Genomic DNA, 27,198 nt, shown 5'->3' with positions numbered 1-27,198 from the left:
GCATTTGATTGATTGAAGAAATAACTTCTTAAGTGAATCAGAGTTTGTAGAGCCCAATGAGGCCTTGAGTCCAATCTTTCACTCCTTCCTGTGTTTGAAATACTCCAGTATACATGATCACAATGACAATCTTTTCATAGGTTCTTGGAGAGCTGTGGAGTCCTTTAGATTTCTCCTCTAAAACCTGGTTCATGGAATCTGGAACACAAATCATGCAATCTGTACAAGCAGACACAACTCACCCTTGGAATGTGTAGCAGTGGTTCTTATTTCCCTTTGGCACTTGTCCTTCTACATTTTACTACTTAACCCTTTAAACATTGCTGCATGCTACCTTTCTCCATAAACATTCAACCAGAACATCACCAGTTTCACTCCAACTATGTATCGGATGGAAAAACTTACTTTATGATAGATATTAATCTTACTATTTACAGATGCTGAAAAATGCACCAAATGTCCAACAGATCAGCATCCAAATATCAATTGAGATGACTGTATACCTAAGATTGAAATTTTCCTATCCTATCAAGAACATTTAGGGGTCATCCTAGCTTCCCTTGCCTTGTTCCTTTCTTTGATAACCAGCTTGGTCTTGGGAATCTTCATTAAATTCTAAGAAACTCCCATAGTCAAAGCCAACAATTGGTATATCTCCTACATTCTCCTTATATCCCTCCTGTTTCCTTCTTAACCTCCTTCCTATTTCTTGGCCAGCCACGGACTGCTACTTGCCTTCTCCAACAAACAGCATTCAGCAATATCTTCTCAGTTGCCATTTCAACTGTCTTAGCCAAAATAATCATGGTGGTGTTAGCATTCTTGGCCACAAAACCAGGAAATAAAGTACAGAGATGACTAAGGAAGAGCCTGGCCAACTCCATCATCATTACTTGTTCTGTTGTACAAATAGTCCTCTGCAGCATCTGGTTGGGTACTTCTCCCCCATTTCCTGAATCAGACATGTACTCACAATCTGCAGAGATCATCCTGCAATGCAATCAAGGCTCTGTTGCTATGTTCTACCTTGCCCTTGGCTACATGGGCTTCCTGGCTCTCATCTGCTTCACAGTGGCTGTCCTGGCCAGGAATCTGCCTGGGGCCTTCAACAGAGCCAACCTCATCACCTTCAGCATGCTGGTCTTCTGCAGTGTTTGGATCTCCTTTGTACCCACCTACTTGAGCACCAAAGGGAAGTACATGGTGGCTGTGCAGGTTTTTTCCATCTTGGCCTCAAGTACTGGCCTGCTATGCTGCATCTTCATCCCCAAGAGCTACATTATTTTTTTAAGACCAGACTTGAATACAAAAGAACACTTGTTGTCAAAATAAAATAGTGGTTAACTTTAGGTACATCCTTCCAAAAATGACAGAGATTATTTGCTGCGTTAATGTTCATAAGAACATACACAGAGACAAATTGTTTTAAACAGAGAGGATTTTTTGCATTGCAATAGAAATAAACTATCAGTTTTTAAACATGGGTAGTCCTCAACATATGACAACAATGGAGCCCAAAATTTCTGTTGTTAAGTGAGACATTTGTAAAGTGAGTTTTGCCCAATTTTATGACCTTTCTTGCCACCGTTGTTAAACGAATCACTGCTGTGGATAAATTAGTAACCCAGTTGTTAAGTGAGTCTGGTTTCCTCGTTGACTTTGCTTGTCAGAAGGTCACAAAAGATTATCACATGACCTTGGGACACAGCAACCATCATAAATATGAACCAGTTGCCAAATATCCATGATCACATGATTATGGGGGTGCTGCAAAGTTCATACCTCAGAAAAATGGTCATAAGTCACTTTTTTCAGTGCCGTTGTAACTTTGAATGGTCACTAAATGAACTGTTGTAAGTTGAGGACTACCTGTATATTTCCCTTTCTTCTTTAAGTTTAATTAAATAGAAAACAGCTGGGGTTCTCTCTCCCCCCCCAGCCCCCCATCTCTCTGTCTCTTTCTGTCTCTCTTTCTCTCCAAAATGTTGGTCAGTCAGCTGAAGGCACAGACAGAGACAGAGACATAGAATAACTTCCGAGGTGGCGCAGCAGTTAGAGTGCAGTACTGCAGGCCACTTTAGCTGACTGTGTTCAGCAGGTCAGCGGTTCAAATCTCACCGGCTCAAGGTTGACTCAGCCTTCCATCCTTCCGGGGTAGGTAAAATGAGGACCCAGATTGTTGGGGGCAATGTAATATATATATATATATATACATTGCTTACTGGTGTACACCGCTTAGAGAGTGCTTGCACTTAAAGCGGTATATAAGTCTCATAAAATAAAATAAATAAATAAACTTTGTTGTCACCTTAAATGCCCACTAATTGACATACATGAAAATGACATTTTTTTGCATTCAGCTCTTAAAGGGTCACCATCTCCAATATACCCTACACAAATATGACAAAAAATTGCATATAACCACATGCACACACATATGTGGCCCAGAGAGAACAGTCTAATTCAGATGTATACATGTACCAATGGCGAGAAAAATGAATCTTGTGAGTTTACCAGATGGATGGTATAGGGAGCAAAGCTGTTACAGAATCTGGTAGTCTTGCTGGAAATACTTTGAAAGATCCTCCCAGAGGGTAGCAAGAAAAACAGACCATAAAGTGGGTGTGTGGGGTCTCTAACAATGCATCAGACTCACTCTAAGGTGTCCCAACCACAGCATTCAGAGTGCTCACCTGCTACCCACACACTCTGATGTGTAAGGTAATAATAATAATAGTAGTAAAGTTGGAAGGGACCTTGGAGGTCATCTAGTCCAACCCCCTGCTTGGGCAGAAAACCCTACACCATTTCGGACAAATGGCTGTCCAGTCTCTTCTTAAAAACTTCCAGTGTTGGAGCATTTACTGCTTCTGGAGGCAAGCTGTTCCATGATTAATTGTTCTCACTGTCAGGAAGTTTCTCCTTAGTTCTAGGTTGCTTCTCTCCTTGATTAGTTTCCACCCGTTGCTTCTTGTCCTGCCTTCAGGTGCTTTGGAAAATAGCTTAATTCCCTCTTCTTTATGGCAGCCCCTGAGATGTTGGAATACTGCTATCATGTCCCCCCTTGTCCTTCTCTTCGTTAAACTAGACATACCAATTCTAGCAACCGTTCCTTATATGTTTTAGCCTCCAGTCCCCTAATCATCTTTGTTGCTCTTCTCTGTACTCTTTCTAGCGTCTCAACATCTTTTTTACATCGTGGTGACCAAAACTGGATGCAGTATTCCAAGTGTGGCCTTACCAAGGCATTGAAGAGTGGTATTAATACTTCACGTGATCTTGATTCTATCCCTCTGTTAATGCAGCCTATCACTGTGTTGGCCTTTTTGGCAGCTGCAGCACACTGCTGGCTCATATTTAAGTGATTGTCTACTAGGACTCCGAGGTCCCTCTCACAGTTACTACTATTGAGCATGGTGCCACCTATGCTGTACTTGTGCATTGGTTTTTCTTGCCTAAATGTAGAACCTTGCTTTTTTCACCATTGAATTTCATTTTGTTAGTTAGTGCCCAGTGTTCAAGTCTGTCCAGATCCTTCTGTATCTGAAGCCTGTCTTCTGGAGTGTTGGCTATTCCTGCATAAAGAGCAAGACTCTAGACTCTAGACCAAAATGAGGCTGGGATTACTACCCTGCTACCCCATAACAGGCAACCCTTGAAAATGGAAAACTCATGCTTCTTGTGCCAGAAGCTTTGGAACTCAGTATCTGGGCATTTGTCAGGCCATCCTAACACCCAGGTCAGCACATGTGTAAGCGTGTGATCAGTGGCAGTTTTTGCAGCCACATCCCTACCATTTATGGGAGATTCAGGTAACTCCTGAATGGAAAGAATATTGATGGCAGGAGCAGGGTCTGCCTCTATCTGTTTCAGAGATAATCTGCTTAGGCCATCTGCATGACCCATCTCTTTTCCAGGTTTGTGAACTAGAGTGTAGTCATATGTTGACAGGAAAATGGACCATCTCAGCATACGAGGAGAAATGATATTTGGTGTCTGTTTGTTAGTGGTAAACAAACCCAGCAGAGACTTATGGTCTGTATAGACCGTGAAGTGGCGGCCATATAAGAAATCATGGAATTTCTTTATGCCAGCCACTATGGCCAAGGCTTCTCTGTCAATCTGAGAGTAATTTTGCTCTGCATATGACAGAGTCCTTGAGTAATAGGCCACAGGGACTTGTGTCCCATCAGCCTTCAGATGGCTAAATACTGCTCCCACCCCATAAGGAGATGCATCGCATGTGATGCAAACAGGCAATTGCTCATTGAAATGCGCTAAAACAACATTTGAAGAGAGCAAGGCCTTAACCTCATTGAGATCGATGATGTATTTAACCCATCCTCGAGCTTAGTCTGGCCATCTCCTACATTGGACTAGAACATAGAACATAGAACGTAGAGCATAGAACATCATCAGAGTTGGAAGGTCTTCTAGTTCAGGCCTCTCCTGAAGCAGGATACCCTATACCATTTTAGACAAATGGCTGTTCACTCTCTTCTTAAAAGCTTCCAGTGGCAGAGCACCCAGGGCCTCTGAAGGCAAGCCATTCTAAAGTTTTGAGGATTTTTTTTTTGTAATTCTCTTTATCTTCAACTTCTATTTGGAATCTAACTTGTTACAAAACTGTCCCCTTAGGGATGGCAGGTGATTAAAGTTTAAAAGTTTGGTTTGCAAGTGTCATCAGTTATCACATTTGTTTCCATCTCATAGCACGAGTGTTTCGGTTTTGTAGAGGGGCATCATTGTCAGGCTATGTTTAGGATAGCAGTTGGCCTGTCTAGAATATTAGGATAGTATAGAAACCAATTTTCCCTTTGGGAGAAGTAGGGTCCACTATTCTTTTGTAATGAAATGTGGGGATTATCTTGGGAAATTAGGGTAAGAGGTGCTGTCTAGATGACTTCCAAGATCCCTGTTCTAGGGAATGATCAGGTAAGAGGGGATATAGCCCAAAGCTGCATCATGGGGAGATAAAAACTCAGAAACAAACCTTCCTAATTTATCAGGTGGTTAAAAAGAGAAGGCAGGAGATTTGTACTTTCAGACTTGCAAGATTCGGTTAATGTTGCTTATAATGAAGCAGAATTAGCTTGGCTGATTGGGTTTCTTGTCCGGCATACTTGAGGCTGATACCATTGTCACGAAATGAGTTAACTTCCTGTGAGTGGGAAGGGGAACAGGCTCTATTTCAATGGAAGAAATGTCAAACTACACTGGGTGGGGGATTCCCTGATACATCCTTTTGCCAATGTTTATAGAGTTTTATAGAGGATAACCAGCACTTTGAATTGGACCAAGAAATCTATTGGAAATTGGTGTAGTGACTATATGGTACTGTTGTTATGTTGCAATGGATCTGTCCAAGAAGTAACCTGCTATCAAATTCTATACCAGCTGCAACTTCCAAGGCAAATTCAAGGTAGTCCCACCAAGACCATGTTGCAATAATCGAGACACAAATTCCTGGGGTAGGAATCACGATTACCAGGGCATCTTATGTCAAAATACAAGAATGAGTAGAAACTTTTCTGATAGCTGAGGCAACATAGAAATATTGCAATGAAAATTCTGAAGACCACCTGGTCCAGATGAGGTTCACTGACAAAACCTCTGAGTCAAGACCAGTGAGGCTTCCAGATTTGTGGAATGGATGAGTGGATGCATTCACACAATTCCAGTCTGTGATTAAACTCACAGATCTTTGCACCAGAGATGATTACATACAATACTTTAGCTTTAGGAGCTACCCAATGCCTGCATGAAGGGGTATATAGAATTAATCAGAATGTAAAATCCCATCGACAGGGGAATAATATACTGCAACTTCTTCAGTCTGAGAGCTTAAAGGAAGATGGATAGTAAATACTGTTCGGACACCAAGACTGCTGAATGACAAAACGAGGATAGCTCCTAAAACTAACACATTAGATTATTGTAATATTGTTCAGGCACTGTCCCAAAACAATCATTTAGGAAAGCAGACTCTCGATTCCAACATGATGATGATGATTATGATGATGATGCCTGGCATAAGTGGGACAAACAGCTCTGGTTTTCTTCACATGTCAACTCCCCCTCCCCATTTCTCAACATTAGATACACAGGTGTGGATTTCCCCAAATGACTCTCCCTCCCTTCCCCTTTAATGGCAGGACTCCAGCAAAGCACCAGTCCGATGATGGAGATCCTGACAGGCACCATATGTCTAAAGTGTAAAAGTTCATAGTTCAATTTCCTGTAAAGTATTTGAGCTCCAGAGAAGAACATCTGACCACATAGTTCTGATTTACTTAACAATGATGTAATTTGTCATGTACTGCCTTCTCATGGCCAATGTAACTGCAAATACCACAAAGGACATACAAGTTGGAGGGGTAGAGGTCTTGTGCATGGGGACATCATGTGATGTGACCTCCATTTCTTTCTGCTCTTAAGAGCTTATGGGAGAATTGACTACATGAACCATTCAGGTAGCTCTTGACCACTAACTCTGTAACCATAAAGAAGGCCGTAGGGTGTTGGCTTTCAAGATCAGGCAAAGCTGCACAGGGCCTATCAGTGGTGCAATCTCCCAAAGATATGACTCTGGGAATGTGTAACATGAATTAACTTCATCCTAGACTCTGTATTCCACATGAAGTTACACTTGTAGGTAAAGTTTCACAATTTGGCAAGGTTTCACTCTCAGCTTAGCTCCCCAGTTGCTCTAAATCCCAGCTCTGGGCCTCCATGGGCCCAAAAGACACTTTGGTAATAACTTTGCACCAACTTCTTCAAGCTTCATTCAAAATATTATCTGCAGCTGTTGCTTTCTAATGTTTATAGGCCTCAATTACAATCCTCATGGGCCAGGAATGAAAACCAGCTTGACCTTTGGAAACAAGCAAAGCAAATGACTGTAATTGGGTAATTATAAGGAGACGAGGTGAAGCGTCTCTATCTAATGCACTGAATTCAACCTAGCTGCAAGAGCTAAAGAAAAACATGTTTATGCCAATTCCCTAGGTTAGCAACAGGTCAGCAAAGAGACACTTGAGTTTTGCCTGCCATTTTTTTGAGACAGTCACAAGAACAATAAAAAAGTTTTGTGGCATCGTAAAGAGCAGTCAAGTGATTATTTTAATGTCTCAGATGTCCCACTGGTTATGTTGCTATAGAAATTAACTTCCAAATAATAATAATAATAATAATAATAATAATAATAATAATAATAATAATAATAATAATAATAATAATAATAATAATAATAGTAAAGTTGGAAGGGACCTTGGAGGTCATCTAGTCCAACCCCCTGCTCGGGCAGGAAACCCTACACCATTTCGGACAAATGGCTGTCCAGTCTCTTCTTAAAAACTTCCAGTGTTGGAGCATTTACTGCTTCTGGAGGCAAGCTGTTCCACTGATTAATTGTTCTCACTGTCAGGAAGTTTCTCCTTAGTTCTAGGTTGCTTCTCTCCTTGATTAGTTTCCACCCGTTGCTTCTTGTCCTGCCTTCAGGTGCTTTGGAAAATAGCTTGATTCCCTCTTCTTTATGGCAGCCCCTGAGATATTGGAATACTGCTATCATGTCCCCCCTTGTCCTTCTCTTCGTTAAACTAGACATACCCAATTCTAGCAACCGTTCCTTATATGTTTTAGCCTCCAGTCCCCTAATCATCTTTGTTGCTCTTCTCTGTACTCTTTCTAGAGTCTCAACATCTTTTTTACATCGTGGTGACCAAAACTGGATGCAGTATTCCAAGTGTGGCCTTACCAAGGCATTGAAGAGTGGTATACATTGCTTCTCTCCTGTTTCTTGGAAGCTTGCCAGATTCAGAGTTTTGTAGGACTTTGTATGTTGAGACTGCCGTTTTCTGTATTCCTAATAAAAATATTCCCTGAAAATATTGGGAAACTATTTTAGAAATGTTGAAGTATTTCTTTGATGAATCCCAAAGGCCTTCAGTGGGGCCTTTAACCATATTAAGATGAGTTCTCTTAATCCCACCAAACTTTAGACAACTAGAATAGGTTACTATGTTCTTTGTCACAAGAAAATAAAAATAAACAAGATAGCAAGAGAGTAGCATGATACAAGTCTCACTCTCTTTGAAAGTGCATGCTGATGCACATTCAAAGTGGTGCAGCTTGCATCACATCACTGTCTGCCATCTTGCACATCCCCTCCCCCAGACATGGATGGTACTATTCTGTGACCCCATCCCAGCCATAGCTAAGCATATCCTTAACCCATGGCACACGGGTAATTGATGGTCCCATCTAACATAATTAAATAAGCCACACCTGGCTGAGTTTATCCAGTAGGCTATACTCTTAACTATGGTTTATTATGCACCATAGTTGGTTCACACAACATATGGTAGAAACAACTATTATAATTCATTCTCTATGGGGTTGCTTTGGAAGACTATCCAGAAGCTGCAATTGGAGAAAACTCATAGTTATGAGTTGGACAGGACCTCAGAGATTAACTAGTCCATACTTGGTATAGGATCTAAAAAAGCTTTCAGAAGATAATTATCCATGTCCAATGAATAGGAACTTACAAAAATAAATGCATCAAGAATCACCAGATGCACATGTAGCTGGCTGACAAACCATACTCAATGAGTAGTTCTCAATGGTACTACTTCCACATGGAGAGAAGTAAGCAGCGGGATACCACTGTCTTAGGCCCAGTACTCTTCAATGTCTTCATTAATGACTTAGATGAGGGAATAGAAGGGGAACTCATCAAATTTGCAGATGACACTAAACTGGCAGGAATAGCCTGACCCCATAAGACAAGCTCAGGATCCAAAAAGATCATGACAAACTTGAACAATGGGCCCTATCCAACAAAATGAGTTTTGGAGAAAAGCAAAGTTTTACATTTAGGCAGGAAAAAAAAATATCAAAGGTTTAAGTACAAATTAGGTGAGACCTGGTCCAAAAACAGCAACTGTGAGAGGGACTTGGAGTTGGCTAGTCTAAAGAAAAGATGAAATAGGGCTGACATGATAGCAGTATTCCAGTATGTGAGGGGCTGCCATAAAGAAGAAGGGGGCAAATTATTCTCCAGAGCACCAGAGGGCAGGAAAAAGAAACAATGGTTGGAAACTCATCAAAGAGAGAAGCAACCTGGAATTAAGAAGAAACTTCCTAACAGTGAGGACAATTAACCAGTGGAACAGCTGGCCTCCAGAAATTGTGGGCATTCCATCACTGGAGGTTTTAAGAAGATAAAGGACAGTCAGTTGTCTGAGATAGTATAGGTCAGGGTGTCAAACTCAATTTCATTGAGGGCCGAATCAGCATTGCGGTTGCCCTCAGGGGGCTGGGTGTGTGTGGCCAGGATGGGTGCGGCCTACTGGGTGGGCGTGGATGGAACGGGTGTGGCCTACTGGGTGGGTGTGGCCAGCTCTACACCATTCGTGTCAAGGGTGCCTGTGGGGCCCTGGGCAGGAGTGGGATAGATCTGGGGTCTCTGGCAGAAGGAGGTGGGACTGGGGCAAGTGCCAAGGCATGGTCTACTGGAGGAGCCTCACTGTTCCTCTCAGGCCATGTGGGGGGAGAGGCTTATGGAGCTAAGACTGAATGCGTTTCAGCATAGATGGCCACCACAAAACTGTACATTGGCTCCCGGCTGGCCTGGGCCAGGGCCAAGGCAGTGGGGGCCGTTCCCTCACTGTTTCCAAGATGGCTTCGCGGGCCACATGAAACCACTTTGCGGGCCGCATCCGGCCCCTGGGCCTTGTGTTTGACATGTCTGGTATAGGTTCTTCTGCTTGAGCAGGGGGCTTGACTACAAGACCTCCAAGGTCCCTTCCAGCTCTATTCTGTTCTGTTTTCTATTCTATTTTAGAAACTCTGAATTACAAGAACTACAAAGTATGATATTTAATCCAACAGGCTTAAAGCAATTTAGAACAGAAGAAAAAAAATTAAAACATTGAAATAAGAACTGACAGCAGCTCCTTGAAGACCATCTATGACACTGAAATATTAAGAAACGGATACCTCTCCCTACCTTAGTTCTCCAGAAGAACCAGATTTCATTGCTGACTCTCCAAATAGCCAGCATAGCTGCAACCAACTAAAATAAATATAACAATTGTAATAATATATATACACATATGCACAGAGAAAATAAAAATATGAAAATAAATATCCATAGATAAGGCTTAATAGCTTTTTCTTCTAAGCCATGGGAAAGATGCTTTTGGACTAAGAGAGCTGAATAACTCAAAGTGTTAATCTGCAGCTGCCAAAAAAGCCAACACAGTTCTAGGCTGCATTAACAGAGGGATAGAATCAAGATCATGTGAAGCATTAATACCACTTTACAATGCCTTGGTAAGGCCACACTTGGAATACTGAATCCAGGTTTGGTCACCACGAGGTAAAAAAGATGTTGAGACTCTAGAAAGAGTGCAGAGAAAAGTAACAAAGATGATCAGGCGACTGGAAGCTAAAACATATAAAGAACAGTTGCTAGAATTGGATATGTTTAGTATAATGAAGAGAAGGACGAGGGGTGATAGAAGTTTTTCAATATCTCAGGGGCTGCCACAAAGAAGAGAGAGTCAAGCTATTCTCCAAAGCACCTGAGGGCAAGACAAGAAGCAATGGATGAAAACTAATCAAGGAGAGAAGCAACCTAGAACTAAGGAGACATTTCTTGACAGAACAATTAATCAGTTGACAGAACAATTAAGGAACAACCTGCCTCCAGAAGTTGTGAATGCTTCAAGACTGGAAGTTTTTAAGAAAAGATTGGGTTTCCTTCCTGAGCAGGGGTTGGACTAGAAGATCCACAAGTTTCTATTCTATTCTATTCTATTCTATTCTATTCTATTCTATTCTATTCTATTCTATTCTGTTCTGTTCTGTTCTGTTCTGTTCTGTTCTGTTCTGTTCTATTCTATTCTATTCTATTCTATTCTATTCTATTCTATTCTATTCTATTCTATTCTATTCTAGCTTTGTACTGGGATAGCAATAGCACAAATCTGCCCACTATGTTAGAGATGTCATTCCATGTTTGACCTTCAAAACAACAGCACTTATCTCCTACTGTATCCCAGAACAATATATTTGTGCTTAGCTCATTCTGGAGTTACAATTCCCTCTTGCTATCAACTCACATTCATTCTGGTTTTCTATAACTCCACCCATCTTTTTTTTTTATAATTTCACAGGCTTCCTTTTTTGAAAGCCAACCTTAGCCACTGGACACAGTTCATTTGGTACCTAAACTACTAAAGAAGATTTTCTCCTCTTGAGTTCCTTTTCCAAGGAATTCCTCCTAACATGGAATTTCCTCCCTCCTAGAAGATTTCTCCACCCTCTTCCCAAACAGTATCCCTGCCTGATTTCTGGAGAATGGCCATCCTTGATTTTGGTGGGATTCCTTGTGTTTAAAAGCCAAGATTATAGATAATGGTTTTATTGGTTGATTGATTGATTAAACAAATAAATGAACACGGGTGCTTACAACATTAAATGTTGACTATTCCTCAGCTGAACCCTCACTGAAAAGAAAGAGTAAGCCTGATCACAAAGTGGCCTAGAAAGATGATCTCAACCAAGAGATAGGTTCTTTTGATCTTTTTCCGTTGGCTTCTTCACAGTGATTTTTTTCCAACATCTCTGCCTCCCCCCCCCACCCCCAAACATGGAAAACATTGAAATCCTTTTGTGTTTGTTCCTTCCTGCAAATTAAACAGTTTCAATCTTCCATATGTAGGGGAGATGATGAGAGATGGGAGATAACCTTGAATGAAATATGCAACAACTATTATATAAGAAAAAAAGGGATGAAACATTTCCTAAATCCTGGCAAACAAGATAGTAATTGGGGGAGAATCAGACAGGCTCCTTCCTGATTCACTGGAGTATAAGGAGGGAAAGCACAATCAGATTTGCCATGTTTGTTACTATAGCCTTATCTCAATAATGCATCCTAATCCTCCCTCCCTCCCTCCCTCCCTCCCACCCTCTCTCCCTCCCTCCCTCCCTCCCTCCCTCCCTCCCTACCTACCTACCTACCTACCTACCTACCTACCTACCTCTGTCCCTCCATCCCTCCCTCCTCCCATCCCCCCTTTATTTCCCTCTAAAAGCTTCCCTGATAAGATTCTTTCTTTCTGGTAAAGGCTCCCATCTTACGTTCCATGGTTATCAGCCCATCACAACAACATTAAAAATAAAAATAATTAAATCCATGATCATGGGTATAAGGCAGTGGTTCTCAACCTTTTTAATGCCGCAACCCCCGCAACTGGTCGTAAGTCGAGGACTACTCAACCGGTCATAAGTCAAGGACTACTCAACTGGTGCAGCACCGTTTGCAGAATGGGACTTTGGGTGGGCTCAGCAGGGCAGAGACAGCCTGGACAATTCCTATTGGCTTTTGAAAGCCAATAGAATTAGACTCTATTCACGAGAGTCTATTCTATTAGCTTTCAAAAGCCAATAGAATAAAAGGGAGTAGCACAGCTAAGGAAAAGGGGGAAAAATGGCAGACTGCGTTGTTTGGTGACCCCCGTGAAATGATCGTTTGACCCCAAATGGGGTCCCGACCCACAGGTTGAGAACCACTGGTATAAGGGATAACAGCTCAATTTAATTTTACTTGAATAATTAAGGGTTTGATTCCTTAGAGATACCTAGACATCTAACCAAAGTTGAAATTTTCTTTCTACATAACTTTAGACATCAGGTCTACTCACTCCCTATCTGAGGAATGCATGTCAAGATTAAATTGCTGTGATGCCTACTAGCCTCTATTGCTAATCAACTTGCCATAGAAAAGGTGGGAGGGATAGAAACTAAATGGAGGATATGGAATTCCAAAATGCTTTTCACGACAGTGAGAGCCAGCTTCATACCAAGGTCGTTGCCACAGGTAAAGAGAAGTGAGCCATTTCCATAACAAAAAGAAATTGTGTTATTTCACAATGTGAACATGATGTGACATGATAGCTGTGTTCCAATATCTCAGGGGTTGCTACAAAGAAGAGGAGTCAAGTTATTCACCTGAAGGCAGGACAAGAAGCAACGGATGGAAATTAATCAAGGAGAGAAACAATCTGGAACTAAGGAGAAATTTCCTGACAGTGAGAACAATTAATCAGTGGAAAAACTTGCCTCCAAGAGTTGTGAATGCTCCAACACTGGAAGTTTTTAAGAAAACATTGGATAACATTTGTCCAATTTGTCTGAAATGGTATAGGGTTTCCTGCCTGAGCTTTGGGTTGAACTACACGACTCCAAAATCTCTTCCAAGTCTGTTATTCTATTCTATTCTATTCTATTCTATTCTATTCTATTCTATTCTATTCTATTCTATTCTATTCTATTCTATTCTATTCTATTCTCTGGTGCTCTGGCATTTGTCTGTTTTTAAATAGGGACTAATTTCCTCTCTTGAATAAGACGAACAGCTACCTATAGACAGTGGTGGGATTCAAATATGTGAACAACCGGTTCTCCATGTGGATGCTGCTTCCAGAAGTCCATTCTGGGCCTGGGCAACAAATAATTAGCTACCGGTTCTGCTACTTGTCTGCCTACAGACCTATGAGCAAGTTCTGCTAGGAAAAAAAAACCCTACGTAAATCCATATTAATATGAGACTTTTCATGGCCATGCTAAAAGCCAGATCCCGCTTGTTCTTGGTTTGATCCCAGGTTCTCTAAAAGTGTTTTATTGGAAAAAAATGTACCATGTTCTCCAGTTTCTATTGCTGGCCTATCTTCAAACATGGGCCCACATCTGTGAATTCTCCCTTTGGGCACCAGCCTGAAGACATGTTAAGGGATTCAGGGAGTTGATGTTTTATTTTTCTTCCTTCCAATTATCTAAACCATACTGATTTAATTGATGACTTTATGTTAGGTTCCTAGACAACTTTCTGCAACCTTTCTGAAGATGTTATAGAAGCATGTCAGGAAATGCTTTGATATAGACTCAAAAGCACAGCTGGGTGAAAATTCTGGGTGTATCGATGGCTCTGGAGATAGAAAGAAAAATTGGGGGTGGTTTCAGGACAAGCAGAGATAGTGTTTCTGTGCCTTGGCTGGATTCAGACTGGATCTGAAGATTGTGTCCTGGAAGAAATTTGGGTTTCTACCCATATCTTCTTCTCAGTCTTTGTTAAAATGCAGGTGCCATAGAAAAAGCTCAATCGACAACTGAAATCATGCTGCTGATGCTTCTACTTGTGCTGCTTGTGTGGCCACCAGAACCTTGTGGTATATGCAAAGGCAAATGTCTTCTGTCTCTGGAGCAGAGTGAAGTGGATCCAGAGCATCATTACAAGTCAGGAGATTATTTCATTAGTGGGATAGTCTCTGCAAAAGATGCTAGGTTTCAATCGTTAAACTTCAGCAGAAGTCCTTCAACAAAATTCTTCACGTAAGTCAATCCTCCTGCACTTTATTAGAGCCACTGCGTGTCCAATGAATGTTTACTATAGTAGCCCTCTGAAAATGCAAGGTGCTCTCCTCTTGATCTGCCCCTTTTGCCAAATTACTACCTGATTCTCTCTTGTGGCCCCCTTGTCACCCACCTGTAGGTGACAAAGTTCATTTTGAGCTCTAAAGTATAAAAACTGAATCAAAATATTTTCCCCCATCCACTTCCTTTCCCATTCTATGAGCAGAGTTAGATTGTGGACAGGGAGGAACAGAATGACCTCTTCCTTTCACCTCACTTCTGAGATGAACTGAACCCTGGGTGGAATTCTGAAGTCCTGGTCCAAGCAAAAAGGGATGCTGTATTTTCACTCTGCATTGGAGATGAGATAATACTACCACTTTTTTCCACACCAAAATTTACTGCTGGGATGAAATAGGCCTAGTTGAGAGCATAGACATTCACTGAAATTTTTTCTGACTTTTATTCACAAGTTCATGCCAGGGACCTAAGAAACATTTTTAAAAATATATACTGTATATTCCGGCGTATAAGGCAACCCGGCATGTAAGATTATCCCCGACTTCGGTGCCGAGTCGCATGCCTAGAAAGTAGTCTTATACGCCGGAAACTACCGTTATTTCCGGCATATAAGACGACTCGGCGTATAAGATAACCCCGGACTTTGGCGCCGATTTTAATGCTTGCGAAAGTCGTCTTATATGCCAGAAAGTACGGTATATATATTTATTATATTGGTAGAATGCTTGTTCGGTTGATTTATTTATTTCCACAATTCATTGGTTTTATAACACTGTGTTTTTCAACTACAAATTAAAAGAAATAGAAACAGGTAAAGAATAAAAAACAGCCCAACGGAAAACACAACAAAGGTCCATCCAACAGGGCTGAACCTTCATACTGCCTCATAGTTAAAAGAGAATAACAAAGTGTTTTATCTTCTGGGTGGCAGCCATTTTTAGTCATTCTGACTTCTAGGTCCAACTACAAAAGTATCTAAAATTTAAAAGAAGTAATAGTAAATAGTTTCTTTTAGCCATCTGGGTATTAATAAGAGAAAGGAAACAAACCATCAAATATGGGATTAAAAGTCTGAAGACCCACACATGAAATTGAAGTGGTGTTAGTATGACCAGGTGGGAGAATCACATTGAAGTACATTATGATTCAAAATTTTCTATTGTTCTTATTCTTTTTCTATGGTAGTGTTTTGGAATATTGCAAACTATTTGAAAAAATAATTGTGATTGAGTTAACTAAAAATATTCTTGTGGAAGAAAAACTAAATGCTATTTTGACTGATATGTTCATACCTGCAGCAAATCATCCAAATTTGTTTGGAAATGTTTGCCCTTCCTTTTTGCTGTCAAGGACATCAACCAGAATGACCATCTCTTATCCAACATCACCCTGGGTTATAATGTCTATGAAAATTTCTTCAAGGTAGAAATGACTTCAGATCCTTTGCTGGATCTCCTTTCAGATGGGGAGGCCAATGTGCCCAACTACAGGTGTGGAAGGCAGAAAAACACAGTGGCTGTTCTGGAAGGGGCTGAGACTGGCATCTCCATCCAGATGTCTACCATGTTGGGCACCTACAAAATCCCTCAGGTGTGTCTTTCTCAGGGACACAGTTTTCATTCATGCAACTTTCTGCTGCAAATGAAGAAGACAGTTATTGTGGAAATGATAAGAACTGAATTTTGCTTGTTTAATTTAAAATACCACCATCTTTCATTCCTTTCAGATCAGTTACAGTTTTGCTTCCAAGATTCTGGGGGATAAAACTCATTTTCCTTTCTTCTACCCGATGCTCCCTGTTGAAGGAGTCCAGTACCCAGGAATGATCCAGCTGCTCCTCCATTTTAAGTGGACCTTGGTTGGACTCCTTGCTCCAGAAACTGACCAGGGGGAGAGGTTCATGAGGACAATGTCTTCTTTAATGTTAACGAATGGCATTTGTGCAGTTATATATCAAAGCTTTCCATTAAATGTGCATCAGATAGGTTTAATATTTAAACAATTTTACAAGTGGAGTAAAGTCAATGTCTTTGTTTATGGTTCAGAGACTAGTTCATTCCGGATAGGAATGCTGATTGTAGAACGAGTACTTCAGGGTGTTCAGCAACAATCTGTAGAAAAGGTCTGGATCACTACAGCTCACTGGGATCTCACTGTTGACTTAATGTTTGCTAACCTTTCCTTTAAATACTTTGGTGCCATTTTTTCCTTTTTGATACAGAAAAGGAAATGAACAAACTATGATGCTTTTAATCTCTTTCTCAAATCTATATTGAATTTTTGGAAAAAAACCTTTACATGTTCATCCGCTAAGGATGCCTTTTCAGTAAAAGTCTGGAGACGGTGCAGACAAAGAGAAGATCTGGAGGCGCTGAGGAAAGAGGACATTGATCAGATCCTGACCCTGGACAGCTACCTCATTTACAACACCATCTGGGCTGTGGGAAGGGCCTTAAATTCAGCTTATGTATCCACATTCAAGAGATCAAGACGAAATAGGGGCATGAAGACGGAATCTCAGAGACTGAAGGTTTTGCAGGTAATGTTTGATCAGTCATGTTTCCCCTGCTCCATGTTGTAAGTGAATGTCTTGGTTAGCTATTCTGAAAGGTTAGAGTATCCTGTTACTCAAACCCAACCTAATTCCATACTTCCATTTCCTTCATTTTCCATTTCCTCTGATTCTTTTTATTTTTGTACTATTTTCATTTTTTATTATTTTTTTGAAGCGAACACTTCGATATCTTGGTTGTTCAGCCATCTTTCTGTCTCATTCATTTATGTGTTTTATAATTGTTTTCTAGGCCAAGATATTATACTGCATCCGTGTCTTTCTCCTTGAACCTTTCCCTCTGCAAGAAGGAGTACTGCTGTGTCCCAGAGAATCTTTGGAGGGTCCAATCTGGGTGGGTCACCGGGACCAGAGGTTTTTGTCTTCCAGGCTTTTGGATTCATGCTGGAGCCCATCTTCAAGGAACTTTCTTTAGCTAGAGAGAAGTTCCCGAGGATGGGCTCCAGCACGAATCTACAAGCTCAGAAGACAAAATCTCTGGTCCTGGTGAGTGACCTAGATTGGATCCTGCCACGATGTAAAAAAGATGTTGAGACTCTAGAAAGAGTACAGAGAAGAGCAACAAAGATGATTAGGGGACTGGAGGCTAAAACATATAAGGAACGGTTGCTAGAATTGGGTATGTCTAGTTTAACGAAGAGAAGGACAAGGGGGGACATGATAGCAGTATTCCAATATCTCAGGGGCTGCCATAAAGAAGAGGGAATTAAGCTATTTTCCAAAGCACCTGAAGGCAGGACAAGAAGCAACGGGTGGAAACTAATCAAGGAGAGAAGCAACCTAGAACTAAGGAGAAACTTCCTGACAGTGAGAACAATTAATCAGTGGAACAGCCTGCCTCCAGAAGCAGTAAATGCTCCAACACTGGAAGTTTTTAAGAAGAGACTGGACAGCCATTTGTCCGAAATGGTGTAGGGTTTCCTGCCTGAGCAGGGGGTTGGACTAGATGACCTCCAAGGTCCCTTCCAACTTTACTACTATTACATTATCCTGGGACATGTATATTCGCCTTCATTCATCAGAGAATCTTTTTTTAAGTTAATTATTTTTAGGTTAATAAATCACTGATAAAAAAAAATTGATTGTTTGCCTTTAGAGAAGTTATAAATTACCATTACTATGATAAAGTGGTCAGAATGAGAACACGCCCAGCTGTTCAAACTCTTGGGAAATACTTCAAATCACATGATGTATTAGTACCTCTTTATAAAGCTTTAGCAAAACTACAGCTGGAATACTGTACCCAGTTTTGATCACCACATCACAGAAAAGATGCTGAGACTTGGGGAAAAGTGCAAAGAAGAGCAATGAAGATGGTTAAGGGCCTGGAGATTAAAACCTATGAAGAACAGTTGCAGGAATTGGGTATGGCCAGTCTAGAGAGAAGAAGGACTAGGGGGGACATGATAGCAGTATTCCAGTATTTAAGGGGCTGCCACAAAGAAGAGGGGATCAACTTATTTTCCAAAGCACCAGAAGGCAAGACAAGACACAATATAGAGAATCAAGGAGAGAAGCAGCCTGGAACTAAGGAGAAACTTCTTAACAGTGAGGACAATTAACCAGTGGAACAGCTGGCCTTTAGAAGTTGCAGGTGCTCCATCACTGGAGGCTTTTAGGAAAAGACTGGACAGCAACCTATCTGAAATGGGATAGGGTCTATTCTGATTGATTGATTGTCCTTTTAATTCATTATTTTGCTATACAGCTTTTATTATTCCTGTGTTTACCTTTTCTTAGCACAGTGAGAGAGAGAGAGAGAGAGAGAGAGAGAGAGAGAGAGAGAGAGAGAGAGAGAGAGAGAGAGAGAGAGAGAGAGAGAGAGAGAGAGAGAGAGAAATGTTGTGACCCCCTCCAGTGTAGACAAAAAGAAGCATTCATACACAACAAACACACACAAACATATCTGAAACAATCGTTCTATTGTGTAAGGGGGTTAATCTGACATTAGGACCTGTTCTCTATTATACCTGTTCCCTACTATAAGCATTTATGACTTGTCAACTTGACCAGAGTCTTAAGACTCTACTAAGTAAGAGCCAGCCTCTTAGGAGAAAAGTTACACAACAACTTGCAAATTAAAGGAACATCTTAAATTTGTTTTATTAGCTTAATATTTATTTGGTTAATTAAATATAGATAAAAAATAATTGGTTGTTTGCTTTTAGAGGAGTTTTATATTAACAAAACTGAGTTAAAATAGGGAGTGGGGGCAGAAGACAGATACATGACCAGTTGTTCAGATTTCTGTTCTTTACTATCATTGTTCTGATCTACAGCTCTTATTATTCCTATTCTTGTTGATAGCCTCCTAACCAAGTTGGAAACCGAAAACAGAATCTCATTCTTGAACAGAGAGACAAAAATATTCAGATCCCTTCCACAATTAAACCAAAGAGTCTTTTCAAAGAATATCTGATGACATTTTTAATTCTTCTTTTCCTTTCCTTTCCAGCTTCACTATTTCCATCAAAGCTCCCAGTTTCATAATAATTCCATAGATGGAGTATATTTGGATGAGAAAGGAGATCTGACAGCTGACTTGGATATTGTGAACTGGGTTATTTCCCCCAACAAGTCTGTTAATAAAATGAAATTTGGGAGTCTAGTAAAACGAGTATCCCCATATTTTGAATTTACAGTAGATCAGAAGAGTATCACACAGATGGAAATGCTGAACAAGGTGGGACTAAAATGTATTTTATCACACTTAAGGTGCAACAACCAGATCCCACTTTTCTGGTGTGGTGTGGTGTGGTGTGTGTTTGCTTTCAATGCTTTTGACTTTTTATGTCAGGTGATGTCAAGACTATGACCATCCTTCTCAGTGATTCAAGTGCCCACAAAAAATATAGTCTCCAGTTTTTAAAATAAATGATTCACTGTGTTTACAGAAAGGGAGGTAGACTGAGCCAGTCATGCAAATAACCGTGGTTTATTTAGCCCAGTGGTTCTCAACCTTTCTAATGCCGCGACCCCATAATACAGTTCCCCGTGTTGTGGTGACCCCCAACCACTTATACATCACCGGGTGCCAGGGGCGTGGCCAAAGAAAAGGGGAAAAAAATGGCGGACAGCCTTGTTTGGTGACCCCCGTGAAATGGTCGTTCAACCCCAGATGAGGTCCCGACCCACAGGTTGAGAACCACTGATTTAGCCAAAGCAAAGACTCCATCCAACATTTTCCTGATAGATTTCACATCTCTATTTAAAAGGAAAGCCTAAACTTGTAGTGTGTATGAAATATGAGAAGAGAAGAGAAACAGAGAAGGACTACTTAGAGAAGAAATGTGCAGTCTGATTCCATAGGTGGGATATACTTGGATGAGAAGGGGGATCTTCAACTGACCTGAACTTTGTGAAGTGGGATGTTTTCCCAACAAATCAGTCAAGAGAGTGAAGTTTCTCAAAAATTCCAGGAGTTGAAATTTACCATTGACCAGAAACGTATCACACAGTTGGAGGTTCTGAATAAGGTGGTACTAATATATACAGCATATTATTCTCCCTGGCAAAAACAGGGTCACACTTTTTGGGTGCATGGCATTTGCTCTGAATATCATGCTTTTACATGAATGTAAAAGTGTGAATTGTCGGCTATTGAGGAGCCCAAGAAAAATGCAGAGTCTGTCAAAAGTTTTCCCGATAAGATTCATATCTAAATTTTAAATAAATGTCTAAAAATTGTGGTGTGTATAAAACATAAAAGGGGAAAAGTAACCAAGATGAAATAACACAACTCAGAGAGCACCAAGGACTCCTCAGAGTTCAATCCGTTTGATGAACATCACATTGTTTATTGACTTATAACTAGTCAGAGCTAACTCTTGAACTGGATATCACCAACCCTTTCCTTCCTTTGCTATGTTTCTGAAAATGACTTTATTTTTTTGATATTTCTCCTCTTTACCTTCAGCCCCTGCCTCCTTCCAGGTGTGTGGAAAGCTGCCATCCTGGATTCATGAAGGTGGCTCAGGAAGGGAAACCCATCTGTTGCTATGACTGCCATCCTTGTGCAGGAGGAACCATTTCCACCATGGAAGGTGGGTGACACAAGAGGAAACAGGCAGATGTTTGGGAAAACTATACTCTGACAGTGTTAATTGTAAGCAGGATATTAAAAGATAGGGATCAATGAGAGTTTAGCATTAAAAGGAAGATAGCATTTCTTGTTCTTCATCTTGTATACTGATGTACCTCTGCCAGTTTTTCTTGGTATCTCCAGAGAAATGGAGAAATTCCTTTCCTTTCCTTTCCTTTCCTTTCCTTCTTTTCTTTTCTTTTCCTTTCCTTTCCTTTTCTTTCCTTTATTTTCCTTTATTTTCCTTTCCTCTCCATTCCTTTCCTTTCCATTCCATTAGATTCCATTCCTTTCTTTCGTTTCCTTTCATTTCCTTTCCTTCCTTTTCCCTTTCCTTTCCTCTCCTCTCCTCTCCTCTCCTCTCCTTTCCTTTCCTTTCCTTTCCTTTCTTTTCCTTTCCATTCCATTCCATTCCTTTCTTTCATTTCTTTCCTTTCCTTTCCTTTCCTAGTCCAGCCCTCCTTGAATTCCATTGACTCTTATTTATCATCCATTTGTTTTCAGCTAGTAGTTCAAATACTTGAACAGAGATAGCATGGAATAACTGTTTGCTCATTTGAACAACCCTGATTGCTGATTTCTTGCACCCTCTGTGAATTCAAGGAGGGCTGGATTTAGATCAGTAAGAAGTAGTTTGTACTTTTGAATCTGAGAGACAAACAAAATGTTACAGTTTGCAGTGTGTGCTTCTCTGAAGAAGGATGCATCTCTTTGCATCTCTGTATTTTGCAAATATATATTAATAGAGAAAATCTGTGTATAAAAGTTGTGGATTAATACAAATGTTGGAAGTGTGCAGAAATAGAAATACAAAACTGAGTGCAATCTTTCTTCCCTAATAGATCCCATTAATGCCTCAGTCTGAAATAGAAAACCCACAGAAATATTAAACATGTAAAATGAGAAGAAAAGAAACCAGTAAACATGTTAACAAAAAGATTTGTAAGATGTAGTTGTCAAGGCTGCTAACATCAGATGTTCTTGCTTGACAATATATGAAGAAGCAGACATGTTTTATTTAACCTGTATATCACTTCTGTGTATCACAATTTTAGAAGGGAGAGGGGAAAGTATGTACCCGGAGGATAGTTAGCCATAACAATATTTCAGTACAGTATTTCAAAGGTCAGCTGTAACCAGAGGAGATACGGGAGGGAAAGTTTACACTTCAAACTAATTGAAGAACGTGATTGATGACTGTTAAATGAAGGAGTGAGTTATGCTTTGTTACGGGTGATTGGAGGAGGGAGGATTCAGTTTGTGGCTTCATTATGTACGCGCTGAAGCTATGTAGCAATAAAAGGATTCTTTAACGTAAACAAAGCCTCAAAGTTCTTTGAAAAGCTTCTTCTTTTGGAACCATGACAGTACTGCAATCTCTCCCCCACACCCCCAGGTTTATCAGGGAAAGAAAATCAGAAGAGGAGAGATCTCAGAAGCAATGTATTTCTTCAACTTTGATCAGTGGCAGATGTATTGTAGCAACTTTGGCTGTTGGCTTCTGGTTGAGACTGCTACAGGTGAAGACTGATAGAAATGTCTTCTTCCAAAGACTTCCTTCATTCCTAGACTTACCACATTTTTCAGGAAACATCCCACTCATCTCTTAAAGAAACCTGGTGTGGGTAAAGTTTTCCCCTAGGAGGTAGTGCTCATCTCTGTTTCTTAGCTGAAGAAGCCAGCATTGTCCAAAGATACTTCCATGGTCATGTGGCCATTTTGGCTATATGCCAAGCCACATGGAACATTGTTACCTTCCCACAAAAGTGGTACCTCTTTATTTACTTGCATTTGCATGCTTTCAAACTGCTAGGTTTGCAGGAGGGTGGGGCAAGTAACAGGAGCTCATCCCATTATATGGTGCTTGGATCTTGAACCTAGGCTGTGAGCTATCCAGTTGACAAGCTTAGTGTCTTTAACTGCTGAGCCATTATGTCTGGTATATTTAGCTTAACATGGTATATATAGCTTAAAGCATTTGCTTTTCTGGTTTGGGTTTTTTTTTTTTGTAAAAAAAAAAAAAGTGCCAGAACTCACACATGTCACACAACCTGCCTTCTTACCCTACAAGGTTCCATCCAAAAAAGCTGCCGGAACTCTGTTCTGGGCGTTCTATGACAAAAAAAGCCCTGCACATACTCATACTTTCACATACCCATAAAACACAATGGGAGGTTGCAAAGCAAGCAGTGACACCAATAAATTACACCTGTGTTCCTCTTCTTCCCCTTGTTCTTTGCAGATGTGGAAAAGTGCATCAGATGTCCTGAAGAATATCATCCAAACCAATACCGAGATCAGTGTATTCCTAAAAAAATAATTTTCCTGTCCTATAAAGATTATCTGGGGGTCATTCTGTTTTCCATTGCCTTGTTCTTGGTCTTAGCCACAGGTTTAGTCTTGGGAATATTCATTAGATTCCAAGAAACTCCAATTGTGAAAGCCAACAATCGTGACCTTTCCTACATCTTGCTCATTTCCTTGCTGATTTCCTTTTTGATCTCCTTCCTCTTCATTGGCAAACCAACTGGAGCAACCTGCCTTCTTCGACAAACAGCCTTCAGCATTATCTTCTCCATTGCTGTATCTTCTATCTTGGCCAAAACGATCATGGTGGTGCTGGCTTTCTTGGCCACAAAGCCAGGGAATAAGGTGAGGAAGTGGCTGGGGAAGAACTTGAGCAACTCTATCATCATTTCATGTTCTAGTGTCCAGGTTGTCATCTGTTCCATCTGGTTGGGAGTCTGTTCTCCATTCTCTGACACTGACATGCACTCCCAGTCTGAAGAGATCATCCTTCAGTGCAATGAAGGCTCAGTTGCTATGTTCTACCTTGCCCTTGGCTACATGGGCTTCTTGGCTATCATCTGTTTCATGGTGGCTTTCCTGGCTAGGAATCTACCTGGAGCCTTCAACGAAGCTAAGTTGATCACCTTCAGCATGTTGGTCTTCTGCAGCGTCTGGATATCCTTTGTGCCTACTTATTTGAGCGCCAAAGGAAAATCCATGGTGGTTGTTCAAGTCTTCTCCATCTTGGCCTCCAGTTCTGGCCTGCTGGGATGCATCTTTTTCCCCAAATGCTATATTATCATTCTGAGGCCTGATCTGAATACAAAGGAGTATCTGACAATAGAAAGGAAAGTGAAAAACTAACATACATACAGAAATTTGTTCACACTATTATACTCTAGGTCAGTGATGGCGAATCTTTTAGAGAGTGAGTGCCCAAATTGCAACCCAAAACCCACTCATGTATCGTTGGGTGCTGGGTGGGCATGGCCCATTGGGTGGGTGTGGCTGCAGAGGTAATGGCAGACTGGGTGGGACTAAAACATTCAATCAATCAATTCCAACTATGCAAGATCTTTTTTCCCGCGAGAAGTTGAAATTGATTAACCTTTATTTTTTTTTGCACACAGGGGCGGAGGCCTGAAGCAAAAAGGTTTTATAAAACCCAGCTGAAGGCCTAGGACTGGGGCAATGGTGCACGTGCCCACAGAGAAGGCTCTGCGTGCCACTTGTGGCACACGTGCCATAGGTTCGCCACCACGGCTCTAGGTTTTGATCCAATCAGAGCATTCCTGATAGACAAACAATTTCAACTCATTGGTTTTTCACAGAAAGCCAGGACAGAATTGGTTATATAAACAGATAAAAGATATCCTCAATGTAATAATGCTTAATAATTACAAGATGAATTGAGTACCCTGTCTCTATGCTAACCTTTAGGTCCATGCAGAGAGTAAAGATTGAGAAAGGGGAGATCTATTATTAAAGGAACAAGGAGTGAAACATTGCTTAAGCCCAAAGTGAAGAGCAAGAATGACTCAGACCAACACCTCCTTAATCCATATTAATATAAAAGGGGGAGGAGACATACAATAGCATAATCAGATTTGCAATATTATGTAGCGCTAGTCAATCTTTATAAAAATAGCTTTAGTTTAAATCTGGAATTGATTACTTGGAATGATCTGCAGGTACATCTTGGGGCTCACATATTCATAATCTTGGGATTTAAGTAACTGTAATAAAGTAATAAAAGTGGGATAAAAAATATCATAAATAAATAAACTGTTTATGGCTTCACAATTTCTTTCCTTGATTCTCAGGCAGAAATATTATATCTTGAGACATTTAATCAATTAACAAAGGAGGGAAAATTAAAGATTTTTGTCTTCTGTTTGAGATATTCTTTGATTTCACCTGATTTTCAGCTACTTCAGGCACATGTTTCTAAACTGTGTATAGCAATATTCCCAAGATAGCTAGTTTGGTATAGCACTTAGCACTAGCACTTAGATTTATATGCCACTTCACAATGCTTTTACAGCCCTCTCTAAGTGGTTTACAGAGTCAGACCCCAAAAAGTCTGGGTCCTCATTTTGGAAGGATGGAAGGCTGAATCAATCATGAGCTGGTGAGGATCGAACTCCTGGCAGGGAGTTGAATTAGCCTGCAATACTGCATTCTAACCACTGGGCCACCTTGGCTCATTGGCTAAGGAATTAGGCAAGAAAGCAGGACACCATGTTTTAGCACTTTTTGCTTCTCTAACAAGTATTCCATCCTGAATACTGTAATGGAAATGCTGAATATCCATTGGCAAATAGTTGCTTTTTTTAAAAAAAATGCAACACAGACTAATCCTTTGAAGATAACAGATAAATGGCTGTTTTTATCTATAGTAATCTCTGTAAAATTGGTATTAGTGCTGCCTTCACCACCACTTACCACCTACATCTCTGATCAATAGCCTAAACCAGTGATTCTCAAACTTTCTAATGCCGTGACCCCATAATACAATTCCCCATGTTGTGGTGACCCCCAAGTGGGTGTGGCCACCAATAAGAGGGAGTAGGATAGCTAGGGAAAAAGGAAAAAAATGGCGGACAGCATGGTTTGGTGACCCCCGTGAAATGGTCATTCGACCCCAAATGGGGTCCTGACCCTCAGGTTGAGAACCACTGGCCTAAACAGAAAGTCCATTTGTCAATTAGATGATCTGGATCACGGGGGCTTTGTCTAAAAATACACATCACAATGTGCCAACCTTGCAAGTCAAACAGATGTCAAGCAAGCCAAACTGCTTTCTTTGGGTCTATTATAACTCACTCCAACCAACTTGCCACATTCAGCTTGCCACAGTCAACTCATCACTGCCAACTTGCTGGGGGACAACTCGCTGCAGGACAAGTGTTACACGAATATAGATGAAATTTACAAATACAATGATTAAACAAAGGATGCCAAAGGAGTAACAAAATGAAATGTGAATGACCATATTAAAATATTTTAAATATTTCAAAGAAGAAAGAGGGGGGGAAATGTAAAGAATAGAAGAGTACTGTTACAAACTGCTGTTAACAAAAAAGGATATATTACATGTGTATGTGTGTAATGTTTGTTGTGTTTTGTTTTGTTGGTCTAAAATAATAATAATAATAATAATAATAATAATAAGACATAAAATATTTTAAAAAAATATTTTAAATAATTAAATTGAATTGTTGAATTGTCCTGCAGCAAGTTGTCCTAATGGTGAGTTGGCCATGGCAAATTGTCCTGCGGTGAGTTGACTATGGTGCATTGACATGGTGAATTGTGTGTGGCGAGTTGGCCATGGCCAGTTGGCTGCAGCGAGTTGTCCCATTCCTGTAATTCTGTGCTTTCTTTATAGAAGATATACTAATTGTCCTTCTGGATCAGTATGTAATTGAACTTGAACAACATGGCAGCCTCCATCTATATCAGTGTTCTCAACCTGTGGGTCGGGACCCCATTTGGGGTCGAATGACCATTTCACGGGAGTTGCCAAACAACGCAGTCCGCCATTTCCCCCCCCCTTTTCCTTAGCTGTGCTACTCCCTTTTACTCTACTGGCTTTTGAAAGCCAATAGAATAGACTCTCTTGAATAGAGTCTAATTCTATTGGCTTTCAAAAGCCAATAGGAATTGTCCAGGCTGTCTCTGCCCTGCTGAGCCCGCCAAAAGTCCCATTCTGCAAACAGTGCTGCACTAGTTGAGTAGTCCTCGACTTACGACCGGTTGAGTAGTCCTTGACTTACGACCAGTTGGGGGTTGCGGCATTAAAAAGGTT

The sequence above is a fragment of the Crotalus tigris genome, unplaced genomic scaffold (assembly GCF_016545835.1).
Source record: "Crotalus tigris isolate CLP2741 ecotype Arizona unplaced genomic scaffold, ASM1654583v1 scf7180000024460.1087499, whole genome shotgun sequence".
Taxonomy (NCBI): domain Eukaryota; kingdom Metazoa; phylum Chordata; class Lepidosauria; order Squamata; family Viperidae; genus Crotalus; species Crotalus tigris.
This window is presented reverse-complemented; position numbering follows the sequence as displayed.